The 27433-nt window shown below is 45.5% G+C and overlaps 1 long non-coding RNA gene across 1 annotated transcript; it reads left to right on the forward strand.

The window, feature by feature from the left end:
* The first annotated feature begins 5321 nt into the window (after nt 1–5321).
* LOC104285898 lies at nt 5322–26762 on the forward strand. The gene is made up of 3 exons (XR_717897.1): nt 5322–5729; nt 6683–6817; nt 26606–26762. It is a non-coding gene; the product is annotated as an uncharacterized LOC104285898 (long non-coding RNA).
* The last annotated feature ends 671 nt before the right edge of the window (nt 26763–27433 follow it).

Raw genomic sequence — 27433 nt, forward strand, 5'->3', positions numbered from 1 at the left:
GAGGTCGCTTTTATTTCTTCTCATGCAAATAAAACAGGGCAGGGTAATAAAGTGACCAAACTTGCCATTTTTAAAGCTGAATCACAGAATGGTTGAGGTTGGAGGGGACCTCAGGAGATCACCTAGTCTTGCTCGAGCAGTCATAAATGTGTATGTCTGATTTTCTGAAACACTGGCCCATTTGTGTGCCCTGAGGCTGCCCTGGTTTGCTGCTCAGACTCTGCTGCAGTTGCCTTTGGTACAATTTTTGGAGAAAGTGGATGTTCCCCACAGCTTTATTGGATAATCTGGTGGAGACGCTGGTTATCTCTGACCCAGCCCAGAGCAGAACTAACCAACACTGCTGCCATCCCACCTAATACAAATCATAGAACGGTTAGAGTTGGAAGGGACCTCAAAGCCCCCCCAGTGCCACCCCCTGCCCTGGGCAAGGACCCCTCCCCCCAGCCCAGGTTGCTCCAAGCCCCGTCCAACCTGGCCTTGAACACCTCCAGGGATGGGGCAGCCACAGCTTCTCGGGGCAACCTGCCCCACGGGCTCACCACCCTCAGGGAAGAATTTCTTCCTCAGATCTCGTCTAAATCTCTCCTCTGTCAGTGTCAAACCATTCCCCCTGGTCCCACGGCTCCCCTCCCTGACCCAGAGTCCCTCCCCAGCTCTCCTGGAGCCCCTTTAGGCACTGGAAAGGGCTCTGAGGTCTCCCTTTTTGGCCTTCTCTTCTCCAGGCTGAGCCCCCCAACTCTCCCAGCCTGTCCTCCCAGCAGAGGGGCTCCAGCCCTCCCAGCATCTCCGGGGCCTCCTCTGGCCCCGCTCCAACAGCTCCGTCTCCTTCTGCGGGATGCCGGGGGCTCGCTGGGCTGCCGGCGCACGTTGGTGGGTCCTGTTGAGCTTCTCATCCACCAACACCCCCAAGTCCTCCTCCTCAGGGCTGCTCACCAGCCATTCCCCACCCAGCCAGGAGTTGTGCTGAGGATTGCCCTGACCCACATGGAGGACCGTGCACTTGGCCTGGTTGAACTTCATGAGGTTCACACGGGCCCACCTCTCCAGCCTGTCCGGGTCCCTCCGGATGGCATCCCTCCCCTCCAGCATGTCGACTGCCCCACACATCCCGGTGTTGTTGGCTAACTTGCTGAGGGTGCACTGAATCCCACTGTCCATGTTGCTGACAAAGATATTAAAAAGCACGAATGCAGCAAGCCGAACCAGAGCTGTCGACTGGCAGCATTGGCATCCTCAGCAAAAAGCCTTTTGACCCCAATCAGATGTGTTTTGTGGAGCCTGAAGTTGCATAAAGTGATGTAGGTTTAAATTCTAGCTGGGGCGACCCCTGCTGCCATCCGTTATATATATATGAAGCAAAGTTCTTTACAACAACTCTCTCCCCAGAAAATCCAACCCTCTGGATTGGATGGAAAAGGAAGGAGTGGTCAAAAAAGTGCTCAAATTCTGTAGTCTAAGACATAAATCATGTCCTACATAGAGAAGTGTCATGTGTGCTCGGTGGTTTCTTATATGGCTGGGTGTGTGTTCAGGCACAGGTAGCGCTGCTGACCCTTTCCTGATCAGGGCTTGGTGTTCCCATCATGAAACTCTCTCATCTTCCGTAATTTCACTTCTATCAAGAGCTCATTCTGGTGATACGATCTTGGTGGATTGCAGCAGGATTGTGAATTTTCTGCTGCATGGAGTCTCGGTCTAACCAGGTAGTTATGAGGCCCCAAACCCTCTGTTAAATTGAATTTGTTTCCAAGCTGGGTAAATTCTTGGTCTTCTCCATTTCCTTGGGGGTGAATCGGTCCATGTCGGTTAGGCTGCTGGCCTGGGAATAGTTCATGTTGGAGATTGGTGTGTTATTCGGTGTGTTACTGAGCGATTTTGGGGTGCAGCTTTCTCTGATCTGGCTGGAAAGGTGCCCCTGGAGAGGTTTCAGCTGAGTCCTGTAACTGGAGCTGACCTTTGGAGAACGCCTACGCATCCTTCCTAGGATGTCCATGGAATTAGGGCTGAAATCTCTTTGTTCTGCAAGCAAAAGGTGGGGCCTTCCAGCAAACAGAAGGAAGGAAATAGTTCCTGTTCTGTTTCCTCTGAACAAGCAAATTTTACTACTTCTGGTATTTTTATGGAGCATCTGTGGGTCTGCAAACATCAGGCTGTTCCTCAAATTATTAAAATCTATGTTACTATAGTATCTTAATTAATTGACTTCTTTACATGTTTACAAAGCTCTGTCTGTAGATACAAACCAGCTGTTAATGTCAGTAATTCAGAAATAGTGGAGTTGGCATCCTGCATTTCTCCTGTCAGCTGAAATGATGATTGAAGATAACTGGCCACTTCAAATTAAGGTAAGTGAAGTAACTGCCTCATAGCAGCTGGGGTGAAATGGCTCACTTATGGCTGTTGCAAATTGATGAAAAAATCTCAGATGTCACTTAAATACATATGGGAAATTGGGTAAGCTACTTAATGCTAAAGACTTAAAGACTTCTTTTAATTCTGCTTTATTCACGAGCCAGTGAATGTCTTACAGGTGATCGCCACATTTTTATTTATTTAGATTATTTTGTATTTTTAGATACGTATATTTGGGAAGGTTATTTTATAACGTAGCAGTGGGAACAAATCAACTTAGATCTGTTGGTCGAGATGAGGTTTGTTGAGGAATTGTCTCTTAAAACGCTTTCACAGCGTTCCCCGTTGGCCTCTTCCAGGCTGGGGGGTTTTGCATGGCTGTTGGGCCATCTCTTCCACTCAGTATTTCTGAGTAAACCAAACCTGCTAACCTGAGTTTAAAAACCATCTTGTTTGGCTTTGTGATTGTTTTTACGTGAGCTGGTTGACTCGGGGTGACCCTCGTTTACTGTCCTGCGTTTCAGACCTACCTTGAATGTGAGGTGAAGAGTAAAACCTCACTTGTGACACTTAGGCTAACAGAAACTATATTGCTTATAAAAAGAGCTTCCAAAAGCAGATTTGTATATAAAATTCACTTAAAATAGTTTTTAGTGAGACTAGAGGTGATATCCCAGTGTATGAAATCTGTCAGAGATGATTGATACACATATGAGAAGCCGAGTGAAAATTGAAGGAAAGATATGGCATTGCCAGGCTTCATTTAAATACAAGAGCTATGCATTTAGATTGATTTATTTTTATGCCAATAGGTTCCGACATAAATATAGTGATATATAATGTATTGACTATAATGTCAACATTATTTTAAAGCTGACTCGAGGAAAAATATCTCATTGTTAGTGCTGAAATATAATGCTTTGTTCTGCTGAAGGGGAAAGCCTATGATCAAATAACCTCTTTCTTAAGACCTTTTGTAATGGCTTTTAAAATGAGTGAGTAACAGCAGAGGTGACCTGTCTCGGGGCACTCTGTGTCCTGAAATTGTTTTGGGACTTTGAGGGCAATAGCAGACCATGAATAGGAGAAGCGCATCCCGTAGCTGTGCCCAGTCCGGCGGCTCGTGCCTTTGCCCTCTGTTTTTGAAGTACCCTAAACGTGCATCCACAGGACACAGCAGGTTGGCTGTTACAGAATGTTTAGACTTGGAAGGGACCTTAAAAATCATCTGGTTCAAACCCCCCTGCCCTGGGTAGGGACACCTCCCACTAGACCAAGTTCCTCATCTTATGTTGGCTGTTGGCTTTTAACGCTAATCTCAGTTTTATACCCCACAATATGCACGTTGTACTACGTCAGACTACTGGGTTACAAGTCCGTTGGCAAAGTGCTATTGCCCTCAGACCATGAAAAGGTGTCAAATTGACGTTATTTAAATTTTGCTGTGAGGTCTTTAGTTTTTTTGACTTGTTTTGGAGCTAACCTTGCTAGAGGTGGAGGAACTACTAGGTGTTTTGGGGTTAAAGGAGAGCTATTCACTGAATGAACAGTCTGATACAAAGGGGATTCACGCTTTTTCTTTACTGCCTCTGCTCTTTGCCTCCATTCTGAATTTTCCAGGTCAAATCTCTGGATATTGAGGCAATGTGACCTTCAGGACCAGGTTAAACGGTGTTGGCTGTAGCCGTTGGAAACCAGTGGGAACTGCAGGCTCGTGGTGGGTCTGCCTTTCTCAGGCCTGTTGGTCCCTAGCAGGAATCTTCCATCCCACTTCTGACTTAGATCCACTTCTTCCAAATCCTTCTGCATTTTCTTTGCTTTTTTAAAAAAAAGGCAACCAATATAAAACAAACAAACAAAAAACCCAAGCAAAAAAAGCCCAAAACACTAAAGCCTGAAAAGTTTCTTTTTCATTAAAAGCACGTAGGAGCGTTCAGTTGACTGATGCCTTCACATGCGCTGAGTGTAGGTATGAGAGGCTCATGGTGTGGTCCTGCCATAGCCCGTGGGCTATAATGGCAGAGAGAGATTGAGTTAGCTGAAGGCTTTTCTTCTATTGAGTATATTTTTTCTCAGCTTGCATTTAGACTGCTTAAATTCTGGAAAGCTGTATCAGTTGAGCTGAAGTCTACCTTTGCAAGTTTTACAAGCTTTCATCCCTTTTAACCCTTAGCATCTTTCTACTAACTTATTCTGAGGGTGTATAACGTGTCAAAGTGGTGGTGGCTCTTTGCTCAGTGTTGCAGCTAAGAGGCAAAAGCACTGTCTGCAGTTTTGCTTGGAACCTGCTGTTGGTGTGCCACTTTGGAAAAGCCCCTTAGATGGGTAATGTTGAGTTTCTTGACTTAGGTGGCCTCCAGGTGCAGATGTGCTGAGCACCCACAGCTCCAGCAGTGGCCGGTAAAAGCTCCACCTGGTTATCACCTCTGCAAATCACTGCTGGGTAACTTCATCCCACCACCCATAACTCATGTCTACGTTGGTTTGAGGTTGCCTTCATCCCACTGGAAGGGAAGGGCAGCGAGGAGCAGGGCTCAGCAGAGGACTTGTGGCTTCCTGGACACGTAGGAAGCCCTTGCAGCGGGGCCGGGGCGCTGCCCAGGAGAGTGGGGATGCTCTGGAGCGATGCTTCCACCTGGGGCTGCCTCTGCTTTGACCGCTGGATAATACATTAAGAATTTCATACATGCATCACAGCATATGACCATAATGGCATTATGGTCACTTCTATAACTATAGCTATACATTTTGGTACATCGGCAAATGTCACATTTCTATTCACGTATGAATTGTTTTAAGAGTGTCAAATGGAGAGTGCTATAGGTTGAGGTGAGGTTTTTCCCTTTACATGAAACTGTTTTTTCTTCCTTTCTCATTTTCATCCAGCATTTTTTTTTACTTTCACTTTGTACAGGCTGCTGATATAAAGGGTTTATTCATGAGGTTAACCTAATTACTGTCTTCAGAAACAAAGCCTGTTTCTACAGTGAATATCCTTTTGATATCCATCATCTGAATATTGCCTAATAAAGTTAGCAAATGGCCTCCAAATGAACCAAAATGATTCAGTATCTCATCTAGCAAAGAATGTATTACGGTTTTACCGATACTGACAGAAATGTTTAAAATTCTCAATGCATTGCTTTGCTGGTGGATTAATATGCATTTTTTCTGTCTTGAGATGAAAAACACCGTCTGGATTTAATGCAACACTTGCAAAATTGCTGATGTGAGTCTCTGTTAAAGCTATTTTATATACACACTGGAGAGTTTACCGGAGACAACTAGAAAGTTCACTTTGAGTAGCTCCAATACTTGTAATCAGTAACTAAAATGTATTCATGGAGTTGCAAGACCAAAAGACATGAATTTAAGTCCCTTCGTGTATTTTCCTTGCACGGAACAGAGGTGATACATTTTTCATGTAAGCAAAGCTCCTTGGAGTTGAGTGTGCTCAGGGGCGATAATTAAGGAAGATCAATATATACCGATTGATTGAGTTTTGACCTGAGTATATGCTCTCAGTCCGCATATCGTGATGGCCAAAGCTTAGACTGTGTGGTTGGTGGCTGTGTCCCTGGGCTGGCTGAGCTGCTGCTGGAGTCATCTCGTAGGACTCTTGGGTTGACATGGGGAATAGTTTACATTTATTCAGATTTCTCTGGCTTTCCTGTGAGTGTTGGTTTAAAAACCTGACATAAAAGGCCTTTTCAGTCTTTCCTAGTACTGGTGTCAAGACAAACACTCCTTGCTCTACCCCTTCATTTCTCTTTTCTTTCTGGGGAGAAACAGAAGTGGTAAGTGAATACAAAACTGACCTTTTGTTTTTTTCCATAAAGATCATCATTCTATTAAGTGAATTCTTGGAGAACAAAATTTAGATTTAGCTTGCCTTCTCTGAAGCAGAAGCCCAGCTAATCCCGTTAAAAAGAGTGTAACCAGCAGATTTCAGTGTTCTCGCTGCTGCCTACCTGCTTGATTCTTGCGGCTAGTCATCGAGAAGACTGAGGCAGACTTTATGTTCTTAATCTTCTGTTTCTCCTTGGTCTGGAACTTTTATAAATAATTTAACTTAATTATCATATATCTGTATTGAAAATATTAGTTTACAGAAGAACATTTCAGAAAGCACACTGATGAACTGCCTTGTTCCACTGAGTGCAAAAATCCGGCATTAAGCGATGATGATGTTCGACGCGTCCAAAGGAAAATCATTATTTCAGTTACTTCTTAAATAGCTCTCTGGTTCAGAAAGAGTATTTGAGTTAATGGTAGTTTGGCATCATTATGTATTAATGGGCTCCATCTGATTTATTTTTTCTGGCAGTTATCCGCTTGCACGATGTATTACGCCTGACCATTCCATTTCCCCTGCTATTGAGTGGTAGATGGTGGATTAGTACCTCGAGCCAACGAGAGAGGCTGCATGGGAACTTAATGGGATCTCGCATCATTTTTAATGGTGAGTTATGGACTGTCACGCGGAATATCTGGACGTACTTAATAACTTTCTGATGACAACTGCAACAGAGGTAGAGGTACGTGTTGTCACTGAGCTGCTAGAGAGGCAGGCTCCTGCTCGCCAGATGCTGTTACGCTGCACTGAGTTGCCTTTGTAGATATTTTTGTAATTACAAACTTTTTCCAAGCTCCAGTAGTGCTTAAATAAAAAATTGATCCGATGGAATTATATTGCTGAATATTAAAGTCGGTATTTATTTGCAAGAGTCACTTTGGGGTGCCTAATTTGTCCGCGAGAGCAAGGTTTTCTGCTCAGGCTGCAAAATGGTGCAATAAAAATCAGTGATTGATGTTTATTATCAGATCAAATGGTTTAGCTGTGGGGATCAAAGTTATAAATTACAGCCCTCCCCAAGCTGTGATTGGCCACCGGAGATCTTTCGAAGTGCCAGCATTTTTTAATGAGATCGTATATTTTCAAGCCTCTAACAGTATCAACTTTTGTAGTTTATTGAAACTGTGTTTAAAATAACAGCTTACCGGGTGTCAAAAATATTGGATATGTTTTGTATTTGTTTGGTGAAACATCCCAGAGGAAAAAAAAACCCCATGAGTTAAAAGCTGGGATTTTGATTCCCAAGCAAAGCGTGAGGACTTAAGGAGTGTGAGGGGTGACATCTTCTGGCTCTATGCCGGTGGAATTTTTGCCGCTTCTGGTTTTTGGCCATTTCACTATAAACATGAAGCCTCAACGTGTAGCAAACGCAGATGCTCTCCCTTGGGCTGCCGCCCTGGCACGCTGCAAAGTGGAACCGTAACCGGGTTATTCACAGAAATTAAATGTTTCCATTCTCGAGTCTTATGGAGAGACTACAGCGTTAGTGTAGTATCGGTTGGATCAAAGTTTAATGGTCAGCTTTTTCCCTGTTGGGAGACCGGCCCTGGTGACACCAACATTTTCCCCCACTGTTCGTCAAAGCAGAGGAAACTGGAGATTGCTCTAAATGGCAGAAAAATGTAAACACCCTGATATTATTTGGTTATAGCTGATAGGGCATGCCGTAAATATCAAAAACATAATATTCAAATAATAGACATTTGATGAAAGGAATACTGAAATAACCTTGTTAGATTGCTCTTAAACTCTCTATCTGAAAACTAGCAGTCAAAGAACAGCTAAAATTTTGTCTGCCATTAGAGAAGACTAAATTATATTTTGTTACTTGCTATGGGAGATTTATAATTGGGGTAAAATTTTAGCTGTGAAAGCATTAATCTCAAGTACACTATTGTAGCATCAAAAGCACGACATTGTCCTCCTGTCCCCAGGACATTCTTTGTTAGAAAATCATTTGTTTTACTCACAGGAGGTCTTTCTTCTTTTTATATTAAAAAGTTGGGCCTTTTTTTCCTTGTGGCTGCATTTACTCTCAGGAGATTCTGATTAAGCAGCTCAGTTCAAAAGAGTGTTCACTGTTACGGTCATTTTGGAAGGGAGGGGGGAAATCATTAGGTGTGCTGTGGGTACTGGAGCCGCTCAGCTCGGGGGGAGTTTCAAAGCAGGCTGTCTTCTTCCATTCCTCCTGCGTCAGCACATCGGAAACTCTTCCCTGGGCACAAGGATAAACGAGGGGCTTTTTCAAAAGTGAGAAAATATTATTTAAAGTGATGTACAAGTAGCATAGAATGGTTTGGGTTGGAAGGGACCTCAAAGCCCCCACAGTGCCACCCCCACCCAGGGCAGGGCCACCTCCCCCCAGCCCAGGTTGCTCCAAGCCCCGTCCAACCTGGCCTTGAACACCTCCAGGGATGGGGCAGCCACAGCTTCTCGGGGCAACCTGCCCCAGGGGATCACCACCCGCACAGCCAAGAATTTCTTCCCAATATCTCATCTCAATCTCCCTTATTCCAGTGTCAAACCGTTCCCCCTCGTCCCACGGCTCCCCTCCCTGACCCAGAGTCCCCCCCAGCTCTCCTGGAGCCCCTTTAGGCACTGGAAGGGGCTCTGAGGTCTCCCCGGAGCCTTCTCTTCTCCAGGCTGAACCCCCCCACCTCTCCCAGCCTGTCCTCCCAGCAGAGGGGCTCCAGCCCTCCCAGCATCTCTGTGCCCTCCTCTGGCCCTGTTCCAACAGCTCCGTGTCCTTCTGCTGGTGGGACTTGATGTAAATCACTGTATCGATTGATTGATTTGCAGCCAATCCTGCAGGTGTTACTTCTCTCGCTATACTAATGTGGGAAGGACTTGCCCCAAGCCCTCCTCAGGCACGGGGGGATCCTCATTTCTGCAGCCTTCTTGGTCTCTCCTCGCTTTAGCATCGCTGGAAGGACATCGCTGAATGAAGTAACAGTTACTGTAATTATGACAGGTTCATACATGGAGCGATTTGGTCCGTTGTCGAGTCAAATCGGTCTGGTTTGCTTTCTTACATTGTTTTTTAAGGGCTAAAATGAGCAGAGGCAATCTGTGCCTACTGCGGCGGGGGCAAAGCCCGGTGCGCAGCAGAGATCTGCGCTCAGCGACTGGGCGCTGGCGTGGGGCTGCCGAGGACGCCGGCGTTCCCTCGCTGCGAGGAGCGGCCCTTGCTGCTGTAATTGCACCTTTACCTTGCAAGCCCTGGTGGAAAATAATTAAATTTCATAAAAGCCTGTCTCGTTTTGAGCCCCTGAGGGTGTCAATTAAATGTAATAATGGTAACTGCAGCTTTTAAGCTAATATGTAGGGGTTTCTTTTAAAGAAATGAGGTGAAGTCTTTTGCACAGCGTGGAGCTGAAGGCTTCATTTCCACGTTCCCCTCGCTGTGAGTAGCATTCCTGTCAAGTCTCAGGAGGAGCTGTTTATGGCCAAGAAACGGAGATGTTCAGGGTGGCCAAAGGCAGGTCCTGGAGGTACCAGGTGTGACCATCACGTCACGTAGCTTAGCCGGGACATGCCATATGCGATAACCTTGACCTGCCCGAGCCAGCTACTGCAACTCATCATCGGGCGTCTTTAGGAATAAGTCACTGTAGATGATTATTTACTTATTTATTTCCCCCCAGTATCTCGCCACAAATGAATGCGCCCCCCCCCCCATGCTCAGATGCGATGCAGGGATTTCCATACCTCGGGACAGCTGCTTTAAAAATAAATTAGCGTGGATTGTGCACCCGCTCTGGAGGTTGGCCCCTTTGGAGAAGGGGATGGTTGTTGCCGGGCTGCGGCTCCGTTAGCAGCGGCATGAGCTGCTTTATGGGAGCATTCGAGAAGCAGCATACACCTTCTGCAAGGTTGCATCAGAGGGAAATAAAACACCGAAATTATCCTAATAAATTATAATAATTGTGCCTGGCAGCATGCGGTAATTTAAAATAGATTAATCTAACAAGCTTTGGATATGAATAAATAATAAACATCTTCATGCATTGGGAATCCTATTCTACTTAATTCTGAATGAATATTAATTACCCCTCATAAACCCAATGCAAAAATCGATCCGTGTGGAGAAGGCACAAGGTATTAAGTATACCAAATTGGACAGAGCCCAAATGAATATTCTCATCATCAATTAAAGTCGGATTACACCGCCGCTCGACTCTGTCACCGGCTGCCTGGTGATGAGAAGCAGGCTTTAAACCGGGCTCTGGGCTGTTGGGGTTTATATTCAATTTTGTATCGCTTGTTCCTGGCAGGGGTGGCTGCCTGGCTTACTGCTGGGTGGGGTGGCTCAGGAGTTACCTGCTGTCCCTGTGAGAATGGAGGAAGCCACAGGAGATGCTGGCACATCCTCCATCGCGCCTGTGTGCAAATCCGTGGCGCTGAGAATCGGGGGTCTCGCCTCCTGGCTTCTGCAGGGGTAATACTGGAGGGAAAAACTTTGTCGCCTGGCAAAATTACCCCTCGGGCCGTGGTGACATTGGGTAGGGAGAGCGGCCATCCCAGGCGGCAGTGCGATGCGCCGGTGCCTGTTGCGCTGCACCTCCTGTGTGCAACCGGAGCAAAACCGAAGAGCTGCTCGGTTTTGAGTTGGAACATATGGAAGATGGATGAGAGGGAACATCTGCACCATCTGCTGTAGGGGAGCTCGATCCTTCATCCTCACACCTCACCGCGTTGCTGTTGTGTTTGGATGATACCCTTCATTCCCTCCCGTTATCGCCGTTCTCCAAAGGCCAAGTCTTTCTTCAGCAAAATGCTTCTCTTGGCAGTAGGCTGCGCGGGGAGCTCCTCAGTGGAAATTTCCTCTGCTGCCTTTTTCTGTGCGTGGCTTGGGCAAATATATTTCGCTGGTACAAGTGAGCATCGGGATCTTGGTTTTGGTGAATGTACACTGCGTACCAGAGTGTGAAACGAGGTGGGGGAGGAAAATTGGGGTGTTTGGAGATGCAATGTCACACTCAGGGCCGAGGCAGAGAGCCTTTGGGAGATGCTGAGCGCGGCGGGGGGCTCGGTACGGCAGGAATGATGCTCCTGTGGGAAATTGCTGGGTAAAACTGGGTTTGTGTAGGGGAGGGGAGAGCCCAAGGCAGGCGCGTCGCGAGCCATCCACTGGGGATGGTGTTTTGCATCTTGGTTTAAATCATAGAGCCTTGCAGAGTTAAATGAAGGTCACCGCCTGTAAAAAGTGACAGGGACATTTTAAGACATATCGTAAAATAAACTGTAGCCTCGAAAAAGCTTATGATGGTATCTGCTGCAGGCTTTGGCCTCCGTTTTAAAGCTGCCTTGATCTTTTAACATGGAAGAGATTCGCTGCTGTTGTACCATGCCTGAGGTCTGCAGATACCGTACTTAAAAGTGTTTGGAGGCTGCTGGTGTCCTCAGGGTTTAAAGATAAGGGGGGAGGAGATTGGAGGGAGGAGGAAAGGAGAAATACTTCTGTGTGTCTTCCTGGGCCGGGCCAGGGGCTCCTTTCAGGTGTATGTTGAGCAGCTGCTCAGGGACTGAAGTGTACAAGTAAAGGGCACAAGGGAGGGCACGTGAAAAGGGAATAGATGAAGAGCACCGGGGGGGATGTTACTCCTCTCCCTGGGGTCTGTTTGCCTACAGATTTTTCTGGGACCTGGGAATCTCAAATGCCACTGGTTTGGTCCAATATTCGAAACAACGTGGTTGTCCAGTGCTGTAGAGAGGTGGAGTGAGACCACGTATGTGTGCCAGAGGGTGAGTGTTCTTGTGTGGGATAAAAGCATGTTGGCTGGGAATTGTACAGGAATCTTTATGCTTTTCCTCTGCCCGTGTTGTCACTCTTCTGTAAGTAGAAAGGTCTTCTCCATCTACTGCACGTAAGAAGAGTTACAAGCTAATTAAAAAAAAAAACCATCAGCCCCTGAATCTAAATTGTTCCCATTTCCCCAGAAACCAGCAATTAGCAGATGTCTGTCTTGCTTTCACCTACAGCTTAAATACCAAAGAAATATCTTCCCTACTTGCAGCAAAATTTGAGAAGCACTAGCAATCAGCTTTCCACGCTGTCTTCAGTGTTAGAGATGGATGGACAAATACAGCAACATTTGCTCCAGTTTATGAACTGGGTCTCTGCGCGCATCCTTTTTTGAATACTTAATGAAGGTCCCTTTACATGAGAAAAGAATTCTTAAATGGAAATGTGGGACCTGAATTTCAACATGCACAGAGAACCACCCTGGTATCAGCAGGCCAGGAATTACACTTAAAATAAGAAAAGAATAACTAATGCTTTGAACAACTTGAAAATAAAGTGATTGTTTTAATGTTTGTATGAATTTGATGGGTTTGTGTATTTTTCCTTACAGATATTTTCTGAATTTGCTGACAGGTCCTACTGAGATTACACATTCTTTGGGTTAGTGCCTTTTGCGAGGGTTGTGAAGAGCCGAGAAAAATACCCTTTTGTACACAAATGGGCTTGCTAAATAAAAGCACTACATAAAAAGATGACAAAAGGAGTGGATGATCTATGGGCCAGTTTCCCTTCTGCTTAGGGCCTGCAATGGTGACGTTTACTATTTGTCACCCTAGGGACAAATTCGAGCAGTGACAGGTACACATTTTTGCCAAACCTGACTTTTTTCCACTTCATTTAATAAGTTTCCCCAACCAGCAGATATTGCATTGGTGGGGAGGAAGGAAAAAATCAGTATTAAAATCTGTGGAATTCAGGCACGGACAAAGGTTCATTGAGCTTTGGACTGAGACCAGTAGATGCCGTCTCTTCAGATCCTCTAAAAAAGGGAGATTGAGATGAGATATTGGGAAGAAATTCTTGGCTGTGCGGGTGGTGAGCCCCTGGGGCAGGGTGCCCCGAGAAGCTGTGGCTGCCCCATCCCTGGAGGTGTTCAAGGCCAGGTTGGACGGGGCTTGGAGCAACCTGGGCTGGGGGGAGGTGGCCCTGCCCAGGGCAGGGAGATATTCAAGGTCCCTTCCAACCCAAACCATTCTAGTGATTCTATGATCTCCTCCCCAGGGGAAGGTTTTCCACCCTCTGCCACAGGAAGCAGAGGGATCCAGGAGAGGAGCAGGCAACGGCTTACAGAGCATCCTGAAAGGCACTTGCCTGGGGTAGGTAACTGATATCTAATATCCCTGTGACATCTCCTTGGTGAACTCAAGTATGCTCTAAAATCTAGAACACCTGTGGGAGCAGAATTGCCAGTTGGTTGCTGGTTTCTAGCTGGTTTGTTTTCATTGTTGTGGTTGCAATGTTTTGTGCGTATTTGGAAGCACCCGTGGCACTGGAGGCAATGATGGTGCCAGCCCTCGTGCCCTCGCAGCAGCTCTGCAGCAACCATGTGCTCCCAAAAGCCACCATTGATGATAGATAGCCAGCAATATGAAAACAAAGAACAAGGGGGGAGAGTACACAAAATGTGGGTTTGTAAGACTGGAGGCTTATAGAATCATAGAATGGTTTAGGTTGGAAGGGACCTTGAAGATCGTGTAGTTCCAAACCCCCTGCTGGCTCATGTTGAGCTTCCCATCAATAAGCAGCCCCAGGTCCTTCTCCTCAGGGCTGTTCTCCATCCATAGGTTTACAACTGTCTTTAGAGGATGCTTCATTGTAGCTTAAAGCATTAGATAAACGTATAGCTCAGGGGTTTTTTTTAAGATGGGGAGAGCTGAGGTGAGGACTGAGTTGCAGCAGCTCATGTGGACATCACAGCATCTGCACTGCTGGGGGATGTGAGGCAAACCAGCTGAAGCACATACAAAACAATGAATTTTGAACACAATTACAATGTGGCTTGTTTTCATCCAGGGTTTTCTGGAAACGCCTTAAATCTGGCAGGTCCAATTAAAAAAAAAAAAAAATCATTCTTGTCCTCCGTGCTGATGTGGAGACCACCGGCCATTTTTTACAGAGCAGGGACACGGCTTGATGTTACGGGGACAGAAATCACTGGTGGGCTTTTTTTTTTTTTTTTTTTTTATTTTTCATCCAGTGCATGGTGGTGTGAGCAATCGCTGCCCGCCAGAATGCTTGAGTCAAACCGCCGCGGCCCAGCCACGCTTGCCGCAGTGCGATGGGCTACGCTCTTGGGCTACTTCCCAGGAGAAGGCTGTTGGAGCACAGTCGGCAGCGGGTGAACCTGACATTTACAGGGCATCATCCCGAAAGCTGTGTGTAATCTGTGGTACGGTACCGGGAAGAACGTAAGTAGCAGCAATATGGTCTAGCTGGGGACTTTTAAAAGCATTTTTATAGAGATCCATTACCAAGGACTTCAGAGGGATTGCGCTTTGGTCTTTGCTGCAAAGGGAACAAGGTGTTATGAGTTTGACCTGTCTGGAGAAGCAGTTCCTTTGCCTTGCTGCTAGGCGAGATTTAAATCCTGCTGCGGTATTGCATTGATCCCAAATAACTGCTGCAATAGCAGTCCTGGTGGAAACAGGGAGGGGGTTTCTGTCACTCAAGTAATGGAATTACATATATTTTTGCTGTGAAAGACTTTATCCCGCAGCTCGATGGTGTCTCCCCAGGATGAAGCAGCTCCTTGCTCTGAGCCTGGGCGGTATGAGACCACATCTCCCAGGAGAACCGAATTAGGGGGAAAGATGGGGGGAGGACAGAGGTTTCAGGTTTTAAGGCATCAGGGCAGTTACTTCTGTTAGACAAGAAGATAAGGGGTTATTGCTTGTGTTGTAGGCTGCAATTCCAGCAATGTCTCACGGTTTCCCTTTGTCCAGGCTCCTTGAGCGTAACACCCAGTGTGATTTCCCTTTTTACTGAGTAGCTGTTCTCCAGCTCAGCGTGATGCTCTTCAGTTGATCATATATAAATCGCATGAGTTTGGATTAGAAAAAGTCAGTAGAATCTTTCTCTTCCCTCCCTGTCCTAGTCTCTTTTGTGACCAAATAGGGACCGCTTCTTGCTCTACCCATGGTAATCTCCCCTTTATTTAGGTTGGTTTACATTTCTCAATTTCTAGGCTGAGAAGCTAACAGAATTCATAAGGTGGGAAAAAAGTAGTTTATGAACCAAAGGTCCAAGTTCAAGAATAAGAAGCACATCGTGCCAGCTCAGCAAAGTGAGCTTTGCTCTACCAGAGCTTTGGGACCTTAGTTTCTTTTTTCTTTCTTTATATTTTTAAATAGACACGAGGCACTGTTGAACGGCCCAGCACTCAGCCCAGGCTTCAGCCCTGTCTTTGGGCGAGTGAGAAATGAATTTGTGACACCTGCAAGTTTGTCTGAGAGTTTCGTAGAGATATTTAACCTTTGGCAGAAAGCAAGTGAAGAAGATTCTAGCACAAAAATGTGACTCATAAGCAGCACCAAAGGGAAATCATTACAAACCCAGAGCAGTCACAGCGCCTCCGCAGGTAATGGATGCCTTTTACTTGAAAGAGTGATGTGCAATATAGCAATAACTGGCAAAACGTGTACGCTCAGGTGATAAATTCTCAGTAATGTGGAGCTCTAAACAGTTAACAAAATTCACCACGTCTTTATAAAGTGTGGAAAGTATACTTCGAGTATATAGATGAGTTTTCTACAGTGCAGTAGTTTCATATGGTTCGATCTGCTGCATACGGGCAATTTGCATGTGATTTAGTGCAGTATTTATGGCAGGCATTTCATGTTGGTCTAAGTAAATGAAGTAGCGCTGGCAATCCTTTCATTATTAATGCCGCTAGAAGTAATGATTTTGTATACCGAGTTGCGGGGTTTCAGCGAGCGGATCCCTAGTTAGTGTAATGTGTTTGACCTTCACGCTTAGCAGGGTGAGCTCTGATAGTCTATCTGTTGTGTAATTGCCTTTTGATTATTATTCACCAACCCTGGTATTGTTTAATGGGCAGATTAGTATCTTGCTTGTGAGCTTTGGTTCATAACCGCGTCTCTACTGAACATCGGGCTATTTTGTCCTTAGTGAAATCACCATAGTAACATTGCAGGGAAAACAGTGTGCCTTATGGTTTTACCCTACGCTGAAATATCAGGGTTGGCTAATATTTTTTTTTTTTACTTTTGTCCACCTCTCGTCTTTAGCACTTGCGGAGGCCAAAAGAAGTTGTACCTTTGGCTTCAGGGTGATTGTGGTTTCTCCTGTGGATGTGGATACGGTTGGTCTGTGCAAGACCCTGTGATGCTCGTGGAGTGCGGGAGCATGTTGTGTAGCTGCTCCTCGTACCGCGCTGCTCTCGATCCCCTGGGCTGACTGCTATGAGCAAGATGAAAGATAGTCCCTGCTTCAAACAACTGGGAATCAAATGGCACTAACCCAAACCCTGTTTTACGCACGGGAGATGGAAAAACGGAAGAGTAAAATTATTTCAGGGTATAGTGTGGAGTGTTGGGGTTGTGTTGTGCCGCCCTGTGGGTTTGCATCCTGCAGAAGGTCTCTGCTCTTTGGGTCCTGTGTCATTCTCATTAATTGATCTCTGTGTTTAAGAAGCACCTGTCTGTTTAGATGTCTGTCTCTGAAGGTAAACTTATTTTCCCCCTTTCTTTCAAGCAGACTAAGGAATTTAGCTCCCCACCCGATCTGTGCATTTTGAGGGCAATATGACCGCGATTTTCTTGGCAATGATTGCTGAGCTCTGTCGCCTTCAGGTTCAAAAGCGTAAGCAGCACAAACGATGCTCTTGCACTCAATGCGGCACACGGTGACCGAGAGCATCCTTGTTCCGGGGGAGGAGCGGGATCTGTGATGGGTTGGCCCATTCCAGTGCTGCGACGGCTGGTGCCCGTAGGTGCTGCGTGCGTTTTCCCGGTACCCAGCTGGGGGTCTTCGGTGTGGGTTTCCCAGCTGTTAAAGCACACTCCCCTGTGTAATGTGAAACAAGAGAAAGCTCTTGTTCAATAATACATTGGTAAGTTAAACTCTGTGATTCTGAAAATAATAATTGGGTTGCCAGTATGTGTTTAAACAAGGGATAAATTATACGTGGGTTTTGGCATGCAATTTCACCCCTACTGGTCCAGAAACTCATTACAAAGGTAGGAGTGATCGCTAGCCAAGATTTCCAGCTTCCATTCTCTTTCCAATAAGACTTTATACTATTGCGTTATAATCTTTGGCTGATATCAGCATGTATCATGCCCTAACTGCCACGGGTGATAAAACATTTGACAGTTTTCCACATCCCTGTTAAGTAAAACCCAGTAACGGTAAATCATCTGAAGCAACATCCCTTGGCTGGGTACAGAGCACGTTGTTTTTCAGCCTGAACCTCTCTGAGATGTGAGAGGTGATACTGTGTGTTCCCCAGCCCTGGGCAGCATTGCCCCCTTCCTCAGAAATACTGGGGGTGCTTTCAGAAGCCCTTATGGTTGCTGTTATGGCTCCTAAGTGAAGGGGATCCTCCCGCAGTGATTTTTCTGGAGAAGTCCTGCTGTGCAGGTGACCAGCCCAGCGTGGCCAAGCCACGGTGGGAGGCTCTGCCGCAAACCTTAATTCCTTCCCTACCCTTCTCCCCCGGCAAGTAGAAATCATCTGCTCTCCTTGAGTTATTTTGCTTTGGTATGGAGGAGAATACATTAAATGTGTTCCTTAGACTATGGACGAGTAGTGGGTCAAAAACGTGATGGCATTTTTGTTTCTGATCCAAAAAAAAATAATAAAAACTACTCTCTGGGGTGTGTGCTGAGAGGTATCATACATACAGCTTCCACAAACAGAGCAGAGCTTTGGCAGGGGTTAGAAATCCCTCTTTGGCGTGATGATTTGTGACCGTGTTGCTGTGTTATTGGGTTGTCAACTTGAAAGAAAAAATACCCCTCTGCTTTCATTTATTATGCCTGGAAAAAGGGCCCCTGTTGGTCTCCTTGCTCTTGTCTTGATTCATCACAACGTGTAACCCCGAAGCATGTGAGGAGGGCTGGCTGCGTGCTGGGATCTCTGCTCCCCTCCTAAATACTTCTGTAAGTTATGGTTTCACTCACAGCAAAATGGGAGGCAAAACCTGGGCTCTTCCAGCTGCCCGCTTGCCATTTTTGAGGTATTTATGGGAGAAAATGGAAGCCACGTCTTTGAGGAAGAAGGCGAGGATATCAGCTGGGATAATCAGCCTTGTAGAAATTCAGAGGGGGGAAAAAATGGGTCACTCTGGGCTACCTTTGGCTTGAATTTTTCCTATCCTGTGCAGAAAAATGCTATTGGAAGACATGAGCCCAAAATCATTAACAAAACCATCTGCGGACCGTACGTTGGCACAGATGGGCGTTTTGCTTCAGTTCTTGATTAATCGAAGACAAAAGTGTGTGTTTCCCTGCTCCTTATGAAGAGAAACTGTTCCGCAGAGAGCAGTAAAGCTTGTTTCGGTGCTTGAAGCAAAACCTCTTCTCCTAGAGCAGCTCACTTGGTGGTGTGACCAAGGTCAGGTCTGCAAGTGTGCGACGGGGCCGGAGCGGGGCAGGATGCTGCGAGTCGGGAAGGCAGGGGAGACACGGCTCCTGTCAGAGCAAATGTCTGTGCCAGGAGTCTGTAGTTTGGGTTGAAATAGTTTGATCTATAGGTCAATAATGGAAAGGCACTTAATTCATAATTGCGTAACATCAGGATATTTGCGCATCTTCGCTGTTACAAAAATAGTATTCTGTGTTACTCCTCCTTATTGCCTTTCTTTCACTTACTGTTCTTCTTTGTGCCTTTCTTTATCTGTGGTGTGTTGTGGGAAATGCATTTTTAATAGTCTGTTTCAGCAAACAAGTGTTATTATACAAAAGCTCCACTATATACCTATATGTATAGTATAGTAAAGTATATATATAGTAACATAGACATACTTTTCATTAGTTCCTCTTTTAAGCCTAGGTGCTTTGGGTTGCTTGCACAACTCAACATTAGCGAAATCTATCCAGGCAACCCATCGAAAGAGATTCTCTTAGCATAACGTATTCAAAATGGGGTTTAAACATCCTGCAGAAAAAAAATGTACTGCGTGCGATTTCATTCCCAGGTCACGTTAAGTGCAATTACATTTATGTGGCTCTGAATCAGTTTCCTTAAATATCTGGGTTATATATTTAACTTCCCAATGAAATGGCTTATGCTGTAAATATTGAGGCCATCCAGGGTGATTAAATATTAAAAATGACATTTAAAGAAAGCCCCAGTTGCTGTGCACGCTGAGCTTTCCTGGCTTTTGGCAAAGTGCAAGCCACTGGTGCTTTTTTTTTTTCTGGGGAAAAAAGCAAGAAATCCCCCAGGAAATCCCACCCAGTGGTTATGGGTGGGTGTGAGAGCCCTCCGTGCCCCAAGGATAAGGGCAGCAGGTCCTGAGCTGTAATGTTTCCTTACCTTTCCCTTGCTCAACCAGCATCTGGCCAAAAATTTTGAGCATCACAGAAACAGGAAAAAAAAAATAATCCCAGGTCTTGAGGACAGTCATGATGGTGGGAATGGCTTTGGTGAGCTCAAAGAGGGGGAGAAAGACTATTTTCCTGTCAGCTTGTCGGGGGTTTCTCCTGCAGGGACTTGTGGCATTCAGCCTGTGAGGCTTGATGTGGTCGTGCCATCAGGCAGCAGATTTACTAGGTGAGTTTCCAAAGAGCAAACCAGAACCCAAACACCCCAAACCCACAGCAGAAATGCTTTCCCCTGACACGTGTGCTGAGTTGTGACGAGTCAGGCAGTGGGATCACTATTTCGTACAGTGCTCGGTAAATTCAATCTTATTTTGCATAGCGTCTCTCCAACAGCTGGCCTGGAGAAAATATATATAGAACAATTACAGCAGTTCATTCAAACGCTGCAGAAAATGAAACAGATTTAAGGAGACACCTTAAAACAGCCTACTTGCTTCAGGTATCGCAAGGTAATTCATTTCCCCACAAGGAGCATAGTAATAAAGACTAAAGCTCTCCTGCCCAGGGTTTGACTTCTAGAGGTCAGGACTTCCACGAGGAGAGAAGTTGCAGAGTAATAATTCAGGGAGAAGGCGCCTTACCCGAATACAAAGTCTTTCTATATGTAATAAAAATCCAGTGCATGTGCAGCCCTTGGCTCCGTTGTAATCAGAATTAAATAGCCCGACAGATACTGTTGATTTTTCAAAATTCCGTTTAGACTGTACCATTAAATTCCACAACCGACCTAAATGCGAAGAGGAGGATGGGGAGGGAGGGTGGGTCTGGGCGCAGTGTACGCAAGGTGGCACCCAAACCGGGGGGTCTCGTGCAGGTGGTAGGAAGGGAGGGGGTTATGGTCCAGGTGTGCCTTGTCTGGCTTCGATGTGGCCGCAGGGGAGCACCCCAAATCCAGCCTGGGCTTCCTGAGACCTTCGCCTGGCAAGGAGGTGAGCAGAGGCACCAGGAAAGTGGTTTTCCGCACCATCTGGTGACACCAAGCATAACTTTCTTAATTACCCTCTCTTGACACGGCTTACTGTTTGTCGGTCTTGAAATAAAGTAGTATTAAAAGTCAGAAATTTATGGGATCTGCGCGCCTGTGGGAAGGCTGTAATTTCAGGCCATTGATTTAAAGGGATATAAATCAGGAGGGAAAAATAAATAGAGTAGACGTCAACTTTAAGATTGCGGGTGACATGCGTTTTATTTGGTTGGGATGTTTGTGGAAGAGCATACAGCCATCCTTTGCTTTAAGTGGAAGTGATACAAATGGGCTGCACACTGATCTCTGTCCGAGTGGAAATGAGCTCCTGACCACATCTCATTTGTTATCCTGCAAAACCCAAAGGGTGTCTGGGAGGCTCGTCAGTCTGAAGATAAGTTGCTGCCTCTGCTGCCTCTCGTGACTCCGAGGTACTTGTAGTTCACTTTGTTCGGCAAGATAAACCTGTTGTAAGCGAAACGAAGGAGGCACCGCATAAAAAGGCTCGGGATGCCTTTGCACGTTGGTCCTGCGACTGTTGTGTTCACCAAAACAGAGTGTGCGGAGAGGACAGAGAAATCTGTGGCTTCCGAACAAAAAAAAAAAACCACCAACCCAAACCCAAACCCTAAAAAACCCCAAACGTACAAATGACAGCTGTCACACTGTTGCAGAAGCCATGTACTGAATCTGAAAATACCCAACACAGCTAAAATTCTGAAGTAAATTTTACAAGCCATGGGAGAGAATAAAAAAGTTGGTTTCCTTCCATGTGGGTGGTGAAATTCAATACAAATGTGCTCATATTAATGGCTTAAGTGACATACGGTGAATGCATGCTAATTTTAACTTTCCATCTGAAAACATCCCTAGTTAAATGGTGAAGTGTCCTCGTCATACTTTCTTTCAATAGGAAGGTACTTGAGGCTTTTGGAAACTTCAGATTTGAAAAGATATTTGCAGAGTGGCTGAAAACCGTTTACTAAACCAGTATTAACGTGCACGTTAGACTTATGGGTTTACCTACGGGGCTGGAGGTCTGCAAAGCCAGGGGCAGAAGAATGCTCCTCTGTACGTCTGCTGAATCACTTATCTTATTTGTGACAACCTGTTATGTCCCCAGAGGTCAAGAAACACGAATGTGTGCCCCCTTCAATGGATTCCCATCAAGGACAGTCATGAAGAAGGACTTTCCTCGACTCAACGCATTTTTTTTCAAAACCCCTGACATGTCTTGACTCAGCAGGTGAGCTGCCACTTAGATTTATCCACCAACGGTCTTGGGAGAGACTTTTGTAATAAAAGTCAGTATCTGAGATTAGTGAGAGGTTTTGTTTCAGTTCCTGTTGGGTGCTGGATTGCTTTCCAGCTGAGAGCAAATATTCGGTTTTGACCTGGATCTTGCACTACAATATAGGGCTGCCTACAGCTCCCGGTGTTTTCTTTTATTATCCCCCCCAGTATTTAATTCCTTCAGCCGCTCATTAAAATCGCGAACAGAGTTTTTCATATCTTTTTATGCCAAATGATTTTCAGATCTGCAAGAGAACTGTGGGCTTTTCATGTTATTGCCGAGGTTGCACTGAACTGCGCTCCATCTGCATCTCCGGTACCACTTCCCAAAGCTGGAGATAACATTTCCAAAACCTGCTCTGAAGTTAACCCTTTCTTTCGGTTGCTCTAGTAGATCAGCCAGGTTTGCGTACAACCCCCAGCTGGGAACCATGGGAATGTAAGATAAATTAAAGATGATCAAGCACCTTCCATCTTTCCGGGGTGAAGGGCAAGTTGGGACACTGCAGCTAAGTAATTGCTCCTGGGTTATATAGGAAATTTGTAGTATAGTAGGTACTTGAACCTACGTATGAGGCAAGTGTCCTATAATTGCATCTTCAGCAGGCTGAGGATAAATCTGTTGCTTAACCGTTGATGGGATAATGGACTTGCCTGTTCCCTGCCCTCCTCAGAGAGCCAGATTCAATGTAGGTGTTACTATGACCACAAAAGCAGCGGATGATAGTGATTCTTCTCCCTCATTGCAGCTATGAGGGTTTGAAGGTGGACGTAGTCTACTGCACGTCCTCCAGATTGGTAATAAGAAGCAGTAACGCTGATGGTCTGACCGTGAGTGTGGGAAGCCCTAGTGCATAACCTGCTTTTAATGAGAAAGCATCAGTGGAAGACTCATTAATTTGTCGGTATCGAGAGGCTCTGCCATGTCTGTTGGCAGCGGCAACGTGGTACGTGTGGTTCCCCCTGCGCGAGGACTGGAGGAAGTTGATGTGGGCTTGTCATATCTGTGCTTTTAGGAAGACTGTAATGGAAAAGGGAACAGATGTTGTGACTAATTGTCTTTTTTTGTTCATTTAAGCTTCTCATCTCAAATGTCAAAGTATTAAAATCTCAATCCAGGAAGTTACAGTAGGAGAATTGAGCTCGTAAGCAAAAATTTTGCCTTGGCTGTTGTTACGTGTATTTCTCTGCAACTGATTTGTTTTTTTTCTTACGGGACTTGAATTCTATTTCTTAACTCTGTTAAATGAATATCCAAATACAACATGCCCTTGAACAGGCACCACCATGTCCCCTCAAGGGCACGCAAGTAGATTGCAACGTACTGCAAGCTTGCGCCAGGGGTTCGGGCTGAGGTGAGGGGCTTACTGCTGAGTTTTCCTGAGCCACAAATGAGCCGAAGGGGCTTCCAGACAGATGTCCTCCCTTGACGATGCCCTCTGCACTGCATCCACGCAGCTCATCCGATGGAATAGCTGAGAGTGTTTACTGAGCTGCCGGGTCCTTTCTGCGGTTGGCCGGAGAGGTCATTCTGCAGTTTGTCCCTGAGACGCGGGAGGGACGGTACCAACCCACTTCTCCTGCACCCCCTGCCCCATTTTCCATGTCCCAAGGCGACAGCCAAATGCCGCTGGTTTGGGGTAAGTTTCTCCTACTTGAGTTGAAAACTCGATAAAAAGTTATGCTAACAAGTTTGAACTTTCTAGGATTGCAGTACAAGAAAAACCTGTTGGTTATGAACATGCGGGGAGGGAACATGCAACATTCAAGGTGAATTCTGCAAGAAGCCACTGAAACCTTGGAGGTGGGGAGCATGGAGGAGTCCCTGAGTTCTTCTCTCCCAACCAGAAAGCACCTACAAGTTGTTTTTTATTGACTAACCCGTTTTTTTCTGAGGTACGTGTGGTTTTCTGCTCTCTTCAGCCCCCACTCCCTTACAAAGCAGCCCATAAGGTGGTCACACGTGAACCAGCCTCATGCTCGGCTTTGCTGGCTGCAAAGGGCACCAACGTGTTTCATTGCCAACATTTAATTAGCCACAACCCAATAAAGCCATGTTTTGACATGCTGGGAGGCAAGCATCATTTGTGAGCGGTGAGAAACCTGTTCTTGTGCCTGGTCTGCACGCTCGCCAGAAGTAAATCCGATCATCAGTTTTAACGGGGGCACACTTAATGGCAGAGTTTCTTCTGTTATTCACTCCCCTTCCACTCCTCAGCACCTTAAAGAAGAGGCTAAGTAACATCCACCTCTCCCCAAATCTGTGGTTATCGCCTTTGCCCCGATGCCACCCACCCGATCAGCCCAGCACAGCCGGTCTGCTGCCCGCGGGCAAGAGCTATCGATTAACTCTCTGCCGTTAACTAAGCACACGCAAGATGGAAAATGCTAGCTTGCTTTTAATAAATGCATTTGAGTAAATGCCTTTGATAACACTGAGATATATACGTTTGTTGGTTTTTGGTGTTTTTTTTCTTCTAAGGATCTGTGATACTGCAGAATCTCCTGGGGTTGTTAATACAGTTTGAACACAAAACTGAGCTGGGTAATAGTATATAAAATAATCCAAACACTGCTATTTTACACGTGAAGTTGCCTCTGGCTTTGTTCCAGTATAAATCTACCTGGCTATTAAATCTGCCGTGACTGATGCAGTCCTTATTTTTCAAGGATGCATTCAGGCAACTGTGATTGAAAGATGACATAAAAATTATGTGGTGTTACTGCTGAGATATCTCTGATTATAGCTGCCTTTTACATCTTCTGTAAATTCCTGTGTTTGCTGTGGTATTTCCCTGCAAGGGTTTCTAAGTATTAAATTAATTTGGCGGCGTGAGGTTCTAAGAAACGGAAGATATTTGTGTGCCAAGAAAAACTGTAAACGCAGCCTTATCTGAACTTCATCTCCTCCTCAGAAGCCTTGTTCCTGCGGTAGGTGAGTCGCTCGAGGAAAGGACCTAACTCAGGATGCAGTTGTGGGGCTGTTGACTGAGTGCAAGAGGAGGCGTTACAGCAGAAATGGATTTGCTTTAGTTAAAGTTAATTTTTCCTTCTGTGGTTTCCCTGAAAATCTAGGGTTTATCCATAGGGCATTGCAAAATATATGTGTCTATACGCACGCGTGCCTCGTTTGTTAGCTACTTCTGCGGGGTCTGTCTTTCCTCTGACGGTCGGGATGTGGAGCAGCACCAGTAGGATGGATTTTAGTTTATTTAAGATGCAAATGGTGGAGGTCACTGAGGTGTTTATAAAGGGCTTTCTGGCTCACCCCAGGACTGTCGCAGCCTGGGTCAGAAGGGTGACATCAAGTAGGAGGTGAAGGTTGGAACAGTGTAATTGAAAAATAAGGCAAATGCAGCATCTGGTTTGCTTTCTGCTGCAGCATGAGACTTCACCTCTACCTTGCTAAATAGCTCTTAAGAGAGATTATCATTAAAATCTGGCAGTGACTCAACTGGAGTACATCTGTGCGGTGTGAAATCTAATCTTTAGTTGAGTGCGGAACACTTGGATCAGCTAACTGCCTGGTTCGTGGGTTTAAAAAAAGGTTAAAAAAATAAAATAGTAAATCTATAGAAACAATATTAAATAAACCCCATTTTCAGTGCCCAGTTGGAATGGTGAAGGTCACTGCAGCAATTCCGCCTTTGGCGAGCGAGCAAGAAGAAGCAGCACTGGGTGCCCCACACTGCCTCCCGCCATGGCTCCTGTTCGCCCTCGCACCCCTGGGAACCAGCTCAGGAAATGCGGAATTGCTGTAATCCTGTTTTTCCCACTCTCGGTGCATTGAGAAATACACCTCTGCTACAGAAAGCCCTTCCCGGGGCTGTGCCTCTTCCCAGGGCTGGATGCCCGCGGCCGTGAGAGGGGGGCTCAGGCTGGAGCGGATGGACAGAACCCCAACAATTAACACATGAAAACAGCAAACAGAATACTTTTAATGAGATATAGGAGATGTAGACTGGTTAATAATCCATTCTGTTTGTGTTTGAATAACATGCATTTTATTGCCTTTGCATGTTTTATGTAGCAGAAATTTTTCTTACCATTAGAAATCTAACTGATGTATTGACAGTGACTATAAATTCTTACGTTGTTGGATTGCTTAAAACAATTCAATCATTATAATGAACGAAGAATTACTGCCTGATGAAGAACATAAGTGATTTTTTTTTTGCTGATCCTAATGTCAGAACTTGGGTATTTAGGATCAACAATGTGTTCTTTTAAAATTTCAAAGCTGTCGGCTTCTGAGTTGTGCACCTACAGGACTGGGGGTGTCCTTGGTGTGGAAGGCTTCATAGAGCGATGCTTGGCATTGTTGTGCCTTGTAGGATTAGACACCAAAATCACACCTTGGGGGTCTTCTGGCCCACCAGAGCTAATTGGCAAGTGCAAATGGAAAACGGTGACTGCTGGCAAAGAGCTACCCTTTATCATCCTTGCAGTGATCTCTTCTTGGGGTCTCTCTCGTGTCATTGCCTTTCTCTTCTTCTTCACGTTCAGTGATAAAACAGAGGAAACAAAGAAAAAGCTGTAAATGTTTGAACAGAAGACAGTGGAATACAATTTTTGTGAATATCCATTAACTAAATTTTTAAATAAAAAAAATCCCCTTTTTAGATACTGCAGATTTTTTTCTGTAAGAAGTATTATTTCCAGTCCTCTCAATTCAAGTGTATTAAATACAGTCCAAGTAGTTACTGTTCTTCTGCGTAATAACAATCTGAAGAAGCTAACATGCTTGCAACTATTTTTTCCAGCAGAAATAAACCTGAATTTTGTGGATACTGAAAGTTATGAACTTGATGCGTGCAATGAGGCAGAATGCTAATTTTTTTTAGGTACTTACTCGTTTAGTAGTTGAAAAGAAGAAATGATGGATGAACAGTACTGTTTTGAATAAATATTATTCCATTTTGCTCACTAATTCTTCACCTACTTCAAAATTTCCTGTTAGAAAGATCAGGTCATTAATTATATTTTTAAGAAAATAATCCCATTACATGTCCTGTCTTTAATGAGGTAACTTGGGGAAATGTAGAAGCTCACAAGTAATGGTTTTAGTTTTCACCGAGGCTTTAAATCTTCACAAAAGACTTGCTTTTTGTCACCATAAAGCCAACCATGCTCTTTGCTTTAGAGGGGTGCAGCCAGCTGTGGCATCTATTTAAAGTTCGGAGTCGCTGCTGTTAAACGTCTCTTTTACTGTGGTCCCTGCTTTGCAGAGATGTGGTACTGATATCTTCTGTACCCTCTTGGCGAGGAAACATGGAGCTGCGTGGGTTGGCGAGAGGCACGATCGGCATTTCTGCAGGTTGAGCCGGGGGTGCTGGGCTCCTGGGAAGTCACTCAAAAAGCCAGCGGTTCATCCAAAGCATGGGCTTCAGCAAGACCGTGCTCATGCACGTGAGAAGGGCTGGTGGGTGTGCAAGGAACGATACGGTGTGTGGTTGAAACGTGCCAGACGTGCTGTTTGCACCAAGCAATGCCGCTCTGCGCACTCGGCCCCATCTCTGAACCCAACGCTCGTTGAGATGAGTAGTAGACCACAGTTTGTCTGCCATCAATAGTAAAAAAAGACACGTTTG

Source organism: Charadrius vociferus, unplaced genomic scaffold, assembly GCF_000708025.1.
Source record: "Charadrius vociferus isolate BGI_N301 unplaced genomic scaffold, ASM70802v2 scaffold104, whole genome shotgun sequence".
In the NCBI taxonomy this organism is placed as follows: Eukaryota; Metazoa; Chordata; class Aves; order Charadriiformes; family Charadriidae; genus Charadrius; species Charadrius vociferus.